The 15,876-nt window shown below is 37.5% G+C and overlaps 1 protein-coding gene across 2 annotated transcripts in view; it reads left to right on the top strand.

Moving 5' to 3' along the window:
- Positions 1–4,429: 4,429 nt before the first annotated feature.
- A1CF (APOBEC1 complementation factor) overlaps positions 4,430–15,876 on the top strand; it is a 52,592-nt gene continuing 41,145 nt past the window's right edge. For both annotated transcript variants that reach the window (XM_039481017.1, XM_039481016.1), the window contains exon 1: positions 4,430–4,506. The gene's annotated coding sequence lies outside the window, so the exon portion shown is untranslated. The remainder of the gene's footprint in view (positions 4,507–15,876) is intronic.

Genomic DNA, 15,876 nt, shown 5'->3' with positions numbered 1-15,876 from the left:
GATTCCCACTTAAATAGCAGTAAAAATTTCAAAGGACTCCAATTGTCTGAAAATTCAAACATTTGTGCCAGAGAAGGGTGTGAAGGGATAGCATAGGCTGCCATTGTCATTAATAGGCCAGATTCTCAACTGGTATATGTTAGTTCCATTGACTTCTCCCAATTTAAACGGACTTCACTAGAGCTACACCACCTGAACAACTGGTCCTATCTCTGTAATACTTTGCTTTTAAGATATATGCTCTCAGTTTACATAATGAGCATATTTTCCTCTAGTGATGAAGTCCCAGCTGTGCACTCCTGGACAATACTCACCTCCAGAGAGGCCCAACTGACTCCTCAGGTCATGACTTTAAACAAGCTAGTCTCCAGTGAAGTGATGTTAGAGAAAAATGCTTCCAACTTGAAGATTCTAAGACTAAGGGGGCTATTTTCAATGGGCAATCACTTCTATTAATGATCGTAACTCATCTGTAACTTGTTAGCATCAATGACAACTAATGTTCACTAAGTGAACGTTTCTAGCAACTTCTCTTTTACAGAATATTTATCCCCTCCCCCCCAGTTTTGGGCAACTTAAATTTATTAATAGAAATACATGAAGATGAATGGAGTTGAAGGCTCTGTGATAGAATCCAGCTTTGTTTTCCTACCACTGCTGTGCTGATGTTACTGTTCCCTCTCAAGAGGGCACCCTTCATTTGAACCCATGCTTAGAAAGCCATTTAGCTTTATGACTGAATTGCATTGCAGTGCTCCAAAACAAAACAGCCTGGATTCAGGACTCTCCGGTGTAAACTCTGTGTAGAATTACATGAGTTAAAAATAGGAATAACTTTTAGGGATACCACGGTGCACTGCTTTGGTAGTCAGAAAATGTGTTTTATCTTATATACAAGTTCTCCCTTCCAATGCACAGGCAATCACCTTCCATAATATGCTCCCACAGGAGTGGTTAGAGGTTGCAAAAAGAATAAAAACAGCATAAAGCATATTACAAGACTGTACGATACCTGCACATGCCTGTGCTGCTAGAAGCGAGGTAGTGTCTACTGATCAGTATGCACCAGAAGATTCAATGGTCATTAAACAAATACTACAACCACCACCTGTACTGTTCTGGTTTCTTGGTCTGTGTACCAAGGATTTTGTCCCTACATTTTACTCTGAACTCTGAATTTCCTGGCTTTTTTCCAGTTATGCTTTTTTTAAAATAATTTTTGTATTGCCAATTTGTGCAACACTATCAAATTGATAAATATAATGCAGTGTCAGTGAGATTTGTTTGGCTTATTAACATGACAGTTTAAAAAATAGATTCTGCTCACTTCGGGTAAGCCCTTCTGTTATCTAACCACATTGCAGAGATTGGCTAGTTCCTTTAAAAAGTAGCCAAACTGTGATATGGTACTTTTCCAATTCTAAAGTATCAGTAAACTGTATAAATATTTGAAATTCCTGAAAACAAACCCTAGAAATTTTAGTTTATTACTAAAAAGCAACACAGAGTCCTGTGGCACCTTATAGACTAACAAATGTATTGGAGCATAAGCTTTCGTGGGTGAATACCCACTTTGTCAGACACATTTATTACTAGTTCAGTTCAATGGCATGATAGAAAACTTCCCAAAGTCCAGAACCCTTATTAGGGCCCAAACCTGCTACCATTTTTACCAGTTGGAATGCTGCTACCCTGAATGGTCTCACTGACGCAAGACAGAATAGTGACAGCAGTAAGCATGTGCAGGACTAGCTCTTTAGCATTATATATTTAAACTTCAATGAACATAGCAACCCACATTAGAGCACACTCTGTCAAGTCATTCAAGTATATTGAATTCCTCTATTAAATTGTGCTAAAAGATTTGAAACAGAAACATTATACAGTAACGTCATTCATAATTTCAGGGACTCTAAGGGAAATTTTCCTTTACTTACTAATTCTTACTTTGAGATCTTTTATGCCAGTCCAGACGCCTGCCATCAGATGGAAACAGTACCTGGAAACTTTTCTGTTGGACTTTATGATCACATCTCTTTGCACTCGCCTCCAACTGTGGCAAATTCATTCAAAAGCAGTGTGATGATTTTCCACTCTCCCAGAAATATTTACAATCTGCTCAACTGATCCAATGTACTACCTGTTCCAGCTGTGTGAAGAACCGATAGGGATGGTTAGGTTTTGTCTATACCAGTGGTTTTCAACCTTTTTTCATTTGTGAATTTTGAATGGATGTGCAGACCCCTTTGGAAATCTTAGACATTGTCTGCTGATCCCCGGGATTCATGGACCACAGGTTAAAATACTTTGGTCTATACCATGAGCAATTTGCTATCCTTGGCTATATTATTGCTGTCACCAGATGGCACTGCTATACATAGTCTTACAGGGTTTTTTTAAGCAGGAGAGCAAGTTTTTAGAAAATTGTAGGTTTTTGCTTTTCTTACTGAGTTTCTTGGGGAAGCATAGGTGCCAAGCAGTAAAGGAAGTTGTTCTCTTCCCTTACTTTAACTAGAGTTAACTTTTAGGGTAGAGTTGCTCTTTTGGAACCAGGTGTTTGGATTTGAGCTGAGACCCCTGAAAGAGGGAATTTCCTGCATGCTGTTTGCAACCATCTCTGGTCCAGGATCTTGTAAATAGGACAAGTTGCATGAAGAATATACCCAGCCTCTGCATTACTAATTTCTCCTCCATTGGGAAGTCACCATGCAAGTCTCCAAAATATTCTATTTCTCTAAGGGGCAATGTTTTTTCTTGTTGGTTTATATATATGATGGTGTTTGCATTGTCTAACTATTCTCACTGATGCATGTAAGCTTTGGGTCATAGTGCAAAAGAATAAGTGACCACTTTCATCAAGAAGTGGTATCAACCACTTCTTGTTTTGGCTATGATTCAGTATTCCTCCCATGGGGAGGATTTCATGGAGGCATGTTGGTGGAGAGGCAAGAAGGGGAGCACTCATGGGAATTTCTAACTAGTCGTCATCTTTCTACTTTTATCAGAGGAAGTGTGGCAGACTGGGATTGAGCTACTCATTTCTAGAAATCCTTGGAGACCATTCAAGAGGAAATCTTAAAAACCACTATTTTAAAAAGCAGGCAATAAAACATTTCAAATCAAATAAAACATTATAATCCCCGAAGAGCCTGCATTCACTGTTCTCTCATCAGTACGTATATCGTCATTGTTCCCCTGGTCCTGCTCATCACTGTGGATTCCATGGAGAGTCCTTATTACCTAAGTACTTCCCATTGTGACAAGAGTAATGCAAGATCTTTTGGGATAGGATAGGCACTCATATGAGGTTATAAGAAAAAGAGGATGAATTTGCTCCTGAAAGCAAAATTTTCTGATGGCATAGCAAATTATAGTTTGGGACTGAAGTGCACCAGAGCTCAGAAGCAGCTGTGGCCAGTTTTTCCTTACATTAAAGGAGCATGTAACTGAAAATTTGTTTTAGTAGTTTAAGATTTGTGCAGGGTTTGGGTCTTTTTTTAAAACCACCAGAACACAATGCATTTCTCACCCTTAACGACCTCCTTATTTCTTGCTGGAACTATAGTTTAAAAGGGTTTAACTGTTGCTTTTTAAAGGTATTTTGGTTCATTTGCAACTGAGATTTATTCTTAGAGGAATGGGGGTGAACAGAAATAATCTGTTCACCTACCAATGAAATTTTTGTATGCAAACTGAACTGTTAGAGAGCACTACTTGGGATCTTTCAATTTTATTTCCATACATATTGGCTATATGTTCATAAGTGTTATTCTGTGAAAGACATAATTAGCCTTGAGATTTCTTTGCAATGAGCAATGTGTTTTTGTCCTACTTCTCACTGTAGCTATTATTCTGTTTATTTGGAGAACAAATAAGGTTGTGACACTCATCAATTTCTAAGTTGTAAGACCCTATTCAGTTTATGGACTGAAAGCTTGTGTTATGTAATATGGACAAAGTTCTTATTCAGATATATACTAGACTTAAATATTATATTTATCACTAAATACCTGAACAAAAGTAGTATGTAAGACAGGGTAGGTACCATACAGATTAGATAGGACACCCCTATGTTCCCTCAAGAGCTACATTAGAACCCTGTTAAGAGAACAAAGTTAAAGAATCTGATCTTTAAAGTGAGGATGAGTTAACCAGGAAATTAGATACAAAAACTAAACAGTAATCAATTTCAGAATGGTATTACATTCCCAGCTTATATACTTTTATTCAAGTAAAATTCTGACTTAGTCTTTTGAATTTTGTAAACAAATGCAGTTTATGTAGACATTGTCTGAGCTGCAGTGACCCAATTATCTGGTCAAAGGGCTGCATGGAACTGAGAGATAGGGTGAGTTAAAATTTAACCTGCAGGGACTGTAAACCAAGCTGAGGCTGCTGAACCTTTGGAGTTTGATATGATGATTAGAGAATAACCAGAGTGACACGTCGCAAATTCCCCATAATCAAGGAGAACTTTTCCGGGTGGTGATCTCTGAAATTGCTCAGGTACAGTCCATGTTGTTTGGTTTTTCCATCTTAAGTTTCTAAAAAGAGGGAATATTGTTATCTAGCTAAAAGCAGCTTTCATCGCTATCTGCTTTACTCGGATTTGTAAGGAGTGTTTTAATTACAGCTTGCTTGCTTTCTACAAAGGAGCCATTGGAAAAATTTAATGCACATGTTAGAGGCATTCACAAGTTTCACATGTTCTGCTTATTTCTTGAGTTATTTTCTCTAACTCAGAAACAAGAGGTTCGTGAGCATTGGGGGGAAGCTTACCACCACTGAACATCACAGGCTGTGCTAGATTGCTCATTGTTGTGTCAGACAGAAAAGTGCTGAAGCCGACATGGTAGTGACAACAACTAGAGACTGCACTTCTTGCTCTTGATCAGATTTCACATCAACTTACAGTCTTTATGCCCCAGGCTTTTCAGCTGGTGCCCTGCAAAGCTTTTGCAAGCCCCAGAAAGCAAGATGGGGCATTGAAAGAACTCCACCTGCCCAATGTTGCCATCATTTCTGTACGGATAGTGAAAAGGTGATCCCTTTTCCAAACAGGAGCAAAATGTGGTTGGTCACTTTCATCTATTAAGAAGTTAGACTGACAGGGACCGAAGGGGGATTTTACCCAAGACAATTCACTTTTGATTTGTTAAATCACAGCTTTCCATTGCTAATCATTAGCGACATTGGACCTTTTCACCAAGAAGCTGGGTATATCTCCCAAGATCTATTTTTACAATATTTCTTCATCCTTTTATAAATGTTACTCTCCATTTTATAGGCAAAATTTTATACTCTCCAAAATACCTGATTTCATATACACAACTTCATCAAAACAGGAAAAAAAGTATAATGTTTAATATATTAAGCTTCTCAAATAGTTTCTCCTTCCCCCCTCTCCCAAGATATATACAAGGCTTCAAAGATCACACATGTGGGTGTGAGGTTGACTTCTTTATTAAATGAAAAGCCTTAGATTTTTTTTTTATGTTTAAAACAAAAGGGGGAGTAGATTCAGTAACAAACTTTACCTTTAGAGGGAGTTTGTTTGGCATGTTTATGGTTTTCTGTAATAGCGTTGTGTTGATTGTTTCTGTCACGTTCAAAAGCCCCAAAGAATCGGTAATGAATAAATATTTAATTATGCGATCTAAGATCTTTTTAAACTATATACATAAGCTATTTTTCAAGAGTAAATAAGATATATAAATGGAATGTGCACAAGCTTTTAGTTTATATTAATATTCATCTTGTAAAGAACCTGTGGACTATAATCACTACCCACCACGTTTGTGGCTCTTTTGAATAGCCTAAATGTAGGACGGCTCTCTCCCCATTTTGCTACCCCTATTGATACTGAGTAGTAATCATTTTCATTATGACCATGTGAAGATAGATACTATATGTAAGGGTGTCAGAATTAAGCTTTGTGGTTGTACTGCTAATACAGGACCCAATTCTGCAAACACAACCAACCAAAGTGCTTAGTACCCTAAGTGTTTTCAGGACAGATATCACAGGGCCTGGGGGGAAATGAAACATTTCTGCTCTCTGGATTAATTAGAAAAAAATAGTTTAAGAAAGAATACTTTGTTAATGAAGAATCATAGCTGAGGCCTTAAAAGGGGGTGAAAGGCATCCTTGAAATTCCAGTTATGAACTGAATGGTTTCTCAAGTAAATATGCATTCTTAGTTAGAGAATTCAATAGCTGTTTTCAAAGAATGCTATTCTTCACAAGCAGTGGTAGTGCTGTGAGTATGACAGCAAAATGGCCTTCATTAGATGTGTCTTTGAATGACTCAATATGTTCAAACAAGACACTATATTGATCTACACAGGATAAACACCATTTTGTTATCTTATTCATGGAAACAGTAACTAGGTTTCTCTAAAGAGCATTGCTAACATTCAAGACCTGAATGCAAAGAGTAGTATATTGGAAATGGAAATTTCCATCTAAGTAAGAAATTATTTCAAGGTATCAGCTGCTTTGTGGTAGTCTGATCTTTGTACAATGCATAATGAAGTGTCATAAGTACATAATTTGGGCATTGAGAACTTCTCTATCCAAAGCACATTCAATATTGTGAATTTATCCTTTCTCCCTGTTCAGTGCCACAGAGAACAGTCACATGACAAACTAATTGATTGATACTGAGCAGTTGCACAGTAGTGAAGCCAGGTTTTGTAACTAAGAGGAGTTGGGGGAGGGGAGGAGGTAGGCTGAATAACTGAAAAATGTGTTTGAAAAAGTACCATGCATACACCTAAAGGGCTCGGGGTGGAGGAATGGAGACCATCCCCTTTGCCCTCCTGTTGGTTCTGCCACTGCAGCAGCTACTCCCACTGACTTGCATATGTTCAGCTCCTCTCAGGACTTGGCTCAATATAATTTAATTTTTGAAATAGCAACAGCCTGAAAGATCACAAAGTACTTTACAAACTCTGCCTTTCTCACTCTCAAGACTCATCACTTCACCTACCAAACTGCACTTATTTCTAAAAACACAAAAAGAGCTACACACCATTTTAGGAAAAGAAGTATAGAGTACTGCACCAATTGAAGTTGCAAGGGGATTTCAGTAGGCAAAACACAACTATTCATTTTGGAATTTGGGGTTAGCAATCCCAGTCTAACAAGAAGATACCTGTGAAGACCAGGAGTGATCAGAACCTCATTGTCACACTTAATCTGAAAAATAGCTCTCATATTTTATATCACCACACCTATTCCCTCCTTTAAAATAAAGCATAATGTTCAGCAGAGCTTCCCCAAACCATCAGCACACAAAAAAATTATACTCAAGGAGCAAGTGTTCCTGAATGCTTATCACCTCAGGAAAACATAGTAGATGAAAGATTCATAGTGTGTACACAGATACTATAGATGACTAGAGTGAAATGACATAAGCAAAATAGTACTATCATAAACTTGGATTTTTCTTATGTTGGGGATTTATTTTGTCTATGTTTACATTTTCTTTTCAAAAGTATTTTAACACAGTAAGGTGAAAGAAAATCATTTAGAAAAGAAAAAATATTAGAGCACTTGCCAAATGGGTGTAGGAGGTGGAATCAATCCAGTATTCCTGGTTCTGAGTCAGTGATAACTAGGCAGTATATTTTCAACAGTGTGATGTCACACATTTAACTTAACTACTTGAGTGATCCCTGTTCATTAAGATGTATTTATAAAAACATACACATTGATTTAAATGCAGTCATTAACAGCTTTTTAATGATGAGTACTGACATTGGTTTTCTCTGTTGCAATGTCCGTTTCTTAACTGATTATTGGCTTCAGCAAGAAACAAGAGGGAAAGTAATAATTATCCCCTCAACTTCTGTGGCAGCAATTCTCCTTGCTGCTGTCATGTTACCCAAGGTATACTAAGTCAGAGTAGGCCAGCAGGCAGGCTACAGTGGTAAGGCTGTATTCCGAGTAGTGTAGAATATGGTAATATTGCACTGTTGTAGCATCAGATACTAATCCTGGGTCATTGTCAATGCTTGTGGGAACATGTTTTTATTTAATTTACAAATGCGTTTAGTGGGAGTCATGGGAGTTCTAGGTTGGAAGATGTCCCTAATATACATGAAACAGCAAGAGCTAGAGCAAGGTTTAGGGGAGGATGATTCACCCCTCACATGGCAGCTTGTAGAAACACAAAGCAGAATATAGGTTGGAAGGGATGAATTAGGGTTGCCAGCTCTTCAAGATTGTCCAGCAGGCTCCAGGAATAAAAGATTAATCTTAGTTAAAGATTATATCATGTGATGAAACTTCAAGGAATATGTCCAACCAAAATTGGCAGTCCTAGGATGAATACTCCCATCCTTGCGTATGATTGGACTCCTGTGATCTTTTTCCCAGTGTTCAAAAGCTGGTATTAGTCTACCAAAAACAGAAGCCTCCATGAAGATATTGCAAATGAAAATCTGGTCCAGCCATGCCAAGGTTTCCCTTCCCTCCTCCCCTGCATTTCCCTCTAAGTAATTGTAATAATTGTGAAAGGGCCCAGATTTCATGTAGCTTAAGTCATAAAACAATCTTCAGATGCTAAAGAACTTGTTACTACTGGCCTGACAGGGCTTTGAACCAGTAACTTCAAAGGTGAAAAAGTTATATGAGGAATTGACCATCTGCTGCTCCTCTTAGTCCCTTCTACTTTCTGAATTTTTAACCCCTCGTTCAGCAGTCAAGTAATGTTTTCTGGTAGATTACAAAACTGAATTACAAATCAATTTTCAAAAAATTGTGTGTGAATTTAATTGGTTAAAAAATCCACTATCGGCATATAGCACGGATAGTTCCTACCTATTGAAAGACACTATTTTTAAAAAAAAAACTTAACAGCAGCAACAAACCAAGTCTCTAGAACAATCAGAGTTTAAGAGGCAATAGCATAACTCAGGGGTACCTACTTCCTACTTTGTTTGTCATCCATTTTGAAGGATTTTTATAGCTGTCAGTGAAAATGTTATGCTGTGTATTAAATTCAGAGATCATTATTTCTGCTTAGCCCTCAGAAAGAATTTTAGGAAATGTTTTGGAACGTGATAGGCAAGGATTTCCCCACAGGCTCCGTTAGAAAATAAATTTAAAATAGTCAACACCAGATTCCACAGTGGTTAATACTTTGTGTTATCCTGAAAGTACCTCACCGGATAGTTTGAACAGCTTGCTGAAAGTAGGTTTTTCACTGGAGTTCATGAACAGGCTACTGACATACTGTGGTCTAAACAAATTGATCCAATCCAAGGATTTAAAAAAATAAAATTAATAAAAATAAGAGTAATCATGATTTCACATATAATGAAAGCCATTTATTTCTTGCTAGTATAGCACCATGCAAAAGCTGCTGCCAGCATTGCAGATACCTCTCAAATCTGAAGCAGGCTTGAGTGTTTTGGATGGTGGTTATATGTTACAGTATATACCTATTATAACTTCTACAGTAGTCTTCAACATATCAGATCAGGATAAATATATATCCATTACATTTTAAGAACAGTCTGAAATTCACTGCTGTGCAGACTGCCAGCATAATGCCCTTGCATTGAATAAATCACCAAAACACACAATAATCTCTAAAGGAGTGTGACAATACCAAACAGTCGTAAATCCATACTATGTGCATTTTTTTTTACCAGGTAACATACAGTCAGAGTAAGGTCTTCCCACCAGACAAATGTTTCCAAAGAGAGGCTGAAATGACTGGACTTTAGTAAATCATTTACTTTCAGCTGCTATAGTCACCAAAAAGCAAGTTACAACACAAGCTGGTTTGCTTCTGCTACCTTAGGAGAAATAGTAAATTTCAGTATTGGGTATCTTTGAGATCACTTAATTTATAATGTTAATTGTAAATATAATATTTAAATTGATAAGGTATAAATTAATGTTCTCAGAGTACAGCACAAAAGATCACAGCCAAGAAGCAAATGTGATGAAAAATGTATCATCTTTTATAGGTAATAAACAAGCTACTTCCAGCTGAGAGATTCCTAGAAGTTTTGAAACTGATCATGTCACATGTATCATGTCTTACAACAATAAATATAGTAACTTGTAGAATATTTAGCAGGGTGCAAAGAAGGAAAGCATGTTTATCAGATACTAATAAATGGTTAGACAAACATGAGAATTGCATAGAGCTGTAAATTTTAAGGGATTATGATGATGATTAATCAGACCTCCTTTCTAACACAGCCCAAAGAATTTCACCCAGAAATTTCTGCCATATTTTGTGCTTGAGCGATAGCACATTTTTGTACACATCACATCTAATCTTGATTTAAAGACTTCAAGTGATGAGTAATCAACTGTATCTCTTGGTAAGTTGTTCCAATGGTTAATTGCCCTCAATGTTAAAAATAAAAGAGTCCTCTACTGTCAGAAATCTCCTCAAAGATGTCATCTCTTCATTCTTTCTTTGAAAAGCCAAATAGATAGAATTTCTTAAGTCCTTCACTGTAAGACAAATTTTCCAGACCTCAAATGATTCTCGTAGCTCTTTTCTGAAACCATTTTGCAGTTATGAGAAAATGGTGAAGAGAGTTCATATAGTAAAGTACTTATAGCATTCTGAATATTGGATTCAATGTATTATTAAATTCATGCCTGAGCAGAAGGCTAATACAGACCTGTGCAGCATTCAAATGGGCAAATGTGAATTCATTCATGGGAACCTACATGGGGTTTCGGAAATGTACAGATCAGGAGCTGGGACTACTTCATACCACATTAACTGAAAAAAAGGCTGTTACAGTAGTTCTCTATCTAGGTCACTGCAGAGGACAGAGACAGCACTAAAGTAACAACCTGAAAAATTCAGCTGCTATGGAAACATACTTGAGCAAGTGACTCATTAGAATGCAACAATTCAGCTTGCCTCACTCACAGATTCCAGTAGGCCTACCAAAGCAAGTAAGGCAAGTGGGGTTTGACCTGTGATCTTTACAGCTACATAAATATATTTCCTAATGTAGTGTATGATACACAGCATAAAAAAATGTGACTCACCCATAGCAGAGGAGCAGTTTGTGTGCACAGTAGCCTTCATTGTCCCTAATATTAATTCTGCTACATTCCATGTCAGTTCCCTGGCATTCATTACACTGGCTGCTTGCTAATGGTCTCAAAAGGACCAATGTCAGATTGGAATCAGTTGGGCATAAGAAATCCCTAGCCATATCCTTTACCCTCTGAGCAAAGAATCCATTATATAACCTCTTTGCCACTTGCTGATTGCCCTACACAATTTTTAAAAAAAATCCTTCATTAGATAGCACTTGATTTATATGCTAAACTTCACAATAGTTTAGGGCAAAAATACTGTGCTATTTACCGCAGTGGACAGTAGAGGCCTGATACTGGGAGGTGTATGAATAGCATTTGATCTTACTGCTAATGGGGTTTTGTTGTGTGATCACAACAGTTTCATACGGATGGGAATATTGCTCAACTGATTTTGGTCATACCCCACTGTGGAATTCTTGGGCTATGTGGTTTCATCTCTGTTCCTCTTCAGTTTTTATATATTCCTTAATGAAAAAATTGGGTGTAGGGCATTGCTGTTATATTAATCATAGAATCATAGAACTGGAAGGGACCTTGAGAGGTCATGTAGTCCAGTCCCCTGCACTCATGGCAGGATTAAGTGTTATCTAATGGTACCTGCCTCCAGTTCTTGAGCAGGACATTAGCTGTTATGGCACCTGCAACATAGCAATCCATGATTTGATGGCTCAATTAGCTGTGTATGAGCACCAACAAGGTCAAAATTAGCTTGGTTGGACTGGGCAAGATCTGTGATGTGAGTACTATTTCCCTGGCCTGCACTGTCTTTGAGAAATTATTTGGGTAGCCTGGGGCCTGGGCATAACTTCTGACCAGTGGCTAATGCAAGGCCATCTGATGTCAGGCATGACTAGGGCTCAGGTACATTTTTTTATACTTTGAAAATCAAACATTGTCACTAGCTAGTGGAATCTAACAAAGTCTTTTAGCTAACATTAGATTTTGTTTTGCAGCTTTGTTTTCTGTACTATGCTAGTAAAATCTGCTTATTGAAACCAGTCACTTATGAGGCACCTCAGACAGGAGCTGAAGTCAGACAAAGCTTATCAGAGGTGATTAAGAGTTTAAGATCAGGTTGAGAGAAAAAGGGAATTATGATTTCCATCGCCAAACCGCACCTGAAATGTGGTTATGGGAAGATCCCTGACTGGGGTGGGAGGTGGGCCAGAGATTGTTATGACAATGCCTAGGTAAGTTTTACTATTTCCCTGAACTGTTAGCAACTATACAATAACTTTTAATGTACACAATATATATAGGATATCCCAGTCCTGTAAGGAGGTGCATATTTTCAACAGGAGTTGAAAGTCCTCAGAGTTTCAGAAGATGAAACCTTTAGCAGCCCATAGGTGTGTGGATGTTTTCTAACAATACCACTTGTTGCCTTGTGAAAAGAAAATGCAGTAGTAAAACCAAAAGAAGTGCCAGGAGTACTCAAGAGCAGTATCTGATTTTTTAAAATTATATTCCTTTAAGTGGTCATTGATTAGCTGTTGACTTTTGAAGCAAGAGAATATTACACACAAAAGTTAGATTCTTCATTTTTAGAACAAAATCATCAGCGCATCTCATTTATTTCTCCTTCTCAACTTTATAAATCAAAAAACTTCTATTCTTGTTACAGGTCTGACCCACATATTGGTAAGTAAGGACAGGAATTCAAAGAGGCTTTGAAAGCTGGACTTCTTGCATTACAAATTATATTTCACATGTGCTATGGATAGGGTGACCAGATGTCTCAATTTTATAGGGACAGTCCCGATTTTTGGGTCTTTTTCTTATATAGGCTCTTATTACCCACACACCCCATCCTGATTTTTCATATTTGCTGTCTGGTCACCCTAGCTATGGAGATGTCCATAGAAGTAACATTTCTGATGAGTTCTAAGAGGGTTTTGCCATTGACTTCAGTAGATACAGGATCAGGGCTTAAAGCAGTATAACAAAGTTGTGAAATCAGGTCATGCATGGGTCATATTGGCAACTAATGAGTAGCCTTTGGGCCTCAGCTTTGAAATATATTACAAATTTCCTTGTCGTTTTCACAAAAATATTTCGTAGCAAGTTAATTGCAATTCAGATAACTATTTTAAAAAAATCAAAGCAATAAATATATACCAGCTTCTGTAACAATAATATGTGCCTATAAAACAAGCAATAATTAGGCGTTAGTTGATTTAAAAGAAGACATTTGCTCTGTAATTAGAGGTGGAAAAGACCTATTATATTGTCTAGTCCATCACCCACCCAGTGCACATTAGTGGTAATTAAGACATTACAAGGAATGAAAGAGAAAAATGCAGGGAACCAGAATAGATATCCCAAGTGGCCCAACCCTATGTGATAAATAGTTCAAGTGTACAGCATTACAGGGACTATCATCATTAAGTTTTATTGTAGATAATGAAATCTGTAAATAAATCTAACAACAGACCAAGAGCTACAAAACAATAAGATCTGAAAACAAAGCTAACTGTACTGAATGTCAGTGAAGATTTTAGAGCCAGGTAGTTTTTATTCTTTTTAACACCTTAAAGAAGAGGAGTCCATTTATTTACACAATGAACACATAACAAAAACTGATCATGAGTTCTTTAGACCTCAGTTCAGTACAATTATGTGAATTTCTACTCAAAAATCCTCCAGGCAAAAATCTGCCTTTCATTCAATTATTCCAATAGGAATGTTATGCATGCATTTGACAGCACAATTTGGCCACTAAACTTAAGAGACACCTCAGAGTGATACAGTCTTCTGTACATTATGCAATTTCGTTTAGCTTCACAGTTAGAGAGTTAAGTAAAACTGAACACTGCTCATTAATGTAACAATGTTCTGAGGTAGCTATCACTGCTTCCACTGTAAATCACAAGGACAATTTTAAACACATTATAATTAAAGCCCACCCTCTAAAATCTTTACAGCTCAACTCAACCTGGCAGGAAAAAGGGAGAGCAGAAATTATAAATACAAAATAGTCAAACTAAAGAGTGAGTGAAGAGAAATGCCACTTTTGGAATAAAAAAGAGTACTTTTAGTCAAATAGCTATATATACACATATAGGGAGCTATAGTGACTACATTTTGCATGGCATTAAGTTTCTCACTGAAGGACACACCCTAGCAAAGGTCGAGTTACAGGACTGAGGCCTAAATGAGTATGTAAGGTCACATGCATGCATTGGACTTTATGCACAAAGAGCTATCCCCTTGATTTCAGATCAAGCACATTCACTTGTCTTTGCATCTCCAGGCTCTCATTCTGTAATGGTGGGACCCTTAGATAGCAGGTTGTGTCCAAGTACAGATATTTGTCAAGCAGCAGCTCAAGGAAGTTCTTTAGACCTCAGTTAACTATAGTCAACTATATAGTCAACTATAACCATTCACATCTCAAGTGGCTTTAAAAAAATTGAGAACTAGCTTAGAAGAAATACAATACTTCATAGTCCTTCACTGTAATGTGTGACACATAAGGCTCGTATGATTAGAGTAACAAACTAGAGAGAACACATGCCACTGCACAGTGACTGGAACAACCTCAGTGACAAAGCACCAAGGCACTAATTCGGTCCTAGCATTACTGAATTTTTAATTCTCCCCTGCTGCTCTCTCTGAGGTCTGCTTTAGCGCCAGTCATCAGCAAGTGGCCTAGCAGCATGCTAGCCACTTCCTAGTTCAAAAATGTGGCCTTTCTCAATGAACCCCAAAACAATACACACTATAGCAAGTGCAAATCAAATAACTTTGGCCTTAGAGAGAAAATTAATGGATGAAGGTTTATTTTTATGTATATAGCACAATTTCTTCTGGTTTATTTGTTTTTAGCCCTACAAAAAGCCCTCCTTTTTCTCTACCCCACTCCCTCTGGGCTAGTTTGGTGCATAAGATGAGTGTAATAAAATGCTTCATACACAAACAGTTCAGGTGTGCTGAGGAGAAGTACAGTAGAATTTTATGGGACGCTCCAAAAATGGCGTATTTGTAGCTTTCATACAACTGTGCCTTTGACAATGTTTTGAGATTACATAAAATTAATTTACAAGGTGTTTTTTGCTTTTTGTTTTCTTCCTTCTTTCTATTGCAGGCAGTATTCTTTTCTTCTCCCTTTTTTAATGCCTGTCTTTCCCCAGCCTGAGTTCTCCTTGTCATTCCCTTCCTCCATATTCTTTCATTCTGTCCCTCCCCACCCCCTATGCTCATCGCTCACATGGCCACTCAGGTGTAATCACTGCACTCACTCACTCTCACAGGTGCCCCAATTTCTCATTCTAACACACTTAAACAGGTTACCCAGTTTCACTCCTTCTGGTGATTCCTATCAGACAAATTTACACACTTTAAAGGTCTCTGCTGCTCTTTCTGGTGTTTCTATTACACATTACATTGATGACAGCAGCAACTTGCAGCGGAATACGGGACTTCTAAGAAAGAGTAAGGGTTGGAGCAATGTGACCCCCAAATACCATACACAGTTTTTTTAAGACTAAAATTTATCTGATAAAATAATTTCCAGTATTACTTTCAATCTAAGTATGCAGGGTCGGGATATTTTACACTCCATGTGCTGTATTAGCTTTGCACTAAACAATCCTGTTAAGTTGTCTTTTTGGACTTTGGTTCTGCGTATATGTACTTAGATACTTTGTTTTCCAAAGCTGTCACAAGGACCCTGATCCTACAAACACGTCAACAAATGCTCAATTTTAAATATGTGATTTAGTGTCATTTAGTTCAATGGGATTATTCACATACATAAATCTAAGTGATTGCAGGATCAGCACC

The sequence above is a fragment of the Mauremys reevesii genome, linkage group 7 (genome assembly GCF_016161935.1).
Source record: "Mauremys reevesii isolate NIE-2019 linkage group 7, ASM1616193v1, whole genome shotgun sequence".
Lineage (NCBI taxonomy): Eukaryota > Metazoa > Chordata > Testudines > Geoemydidae > Mauremys > Mauremys reevesii.
This window is presented reverse-complemented; position numbering and strand designations above follow the sequence as displayed.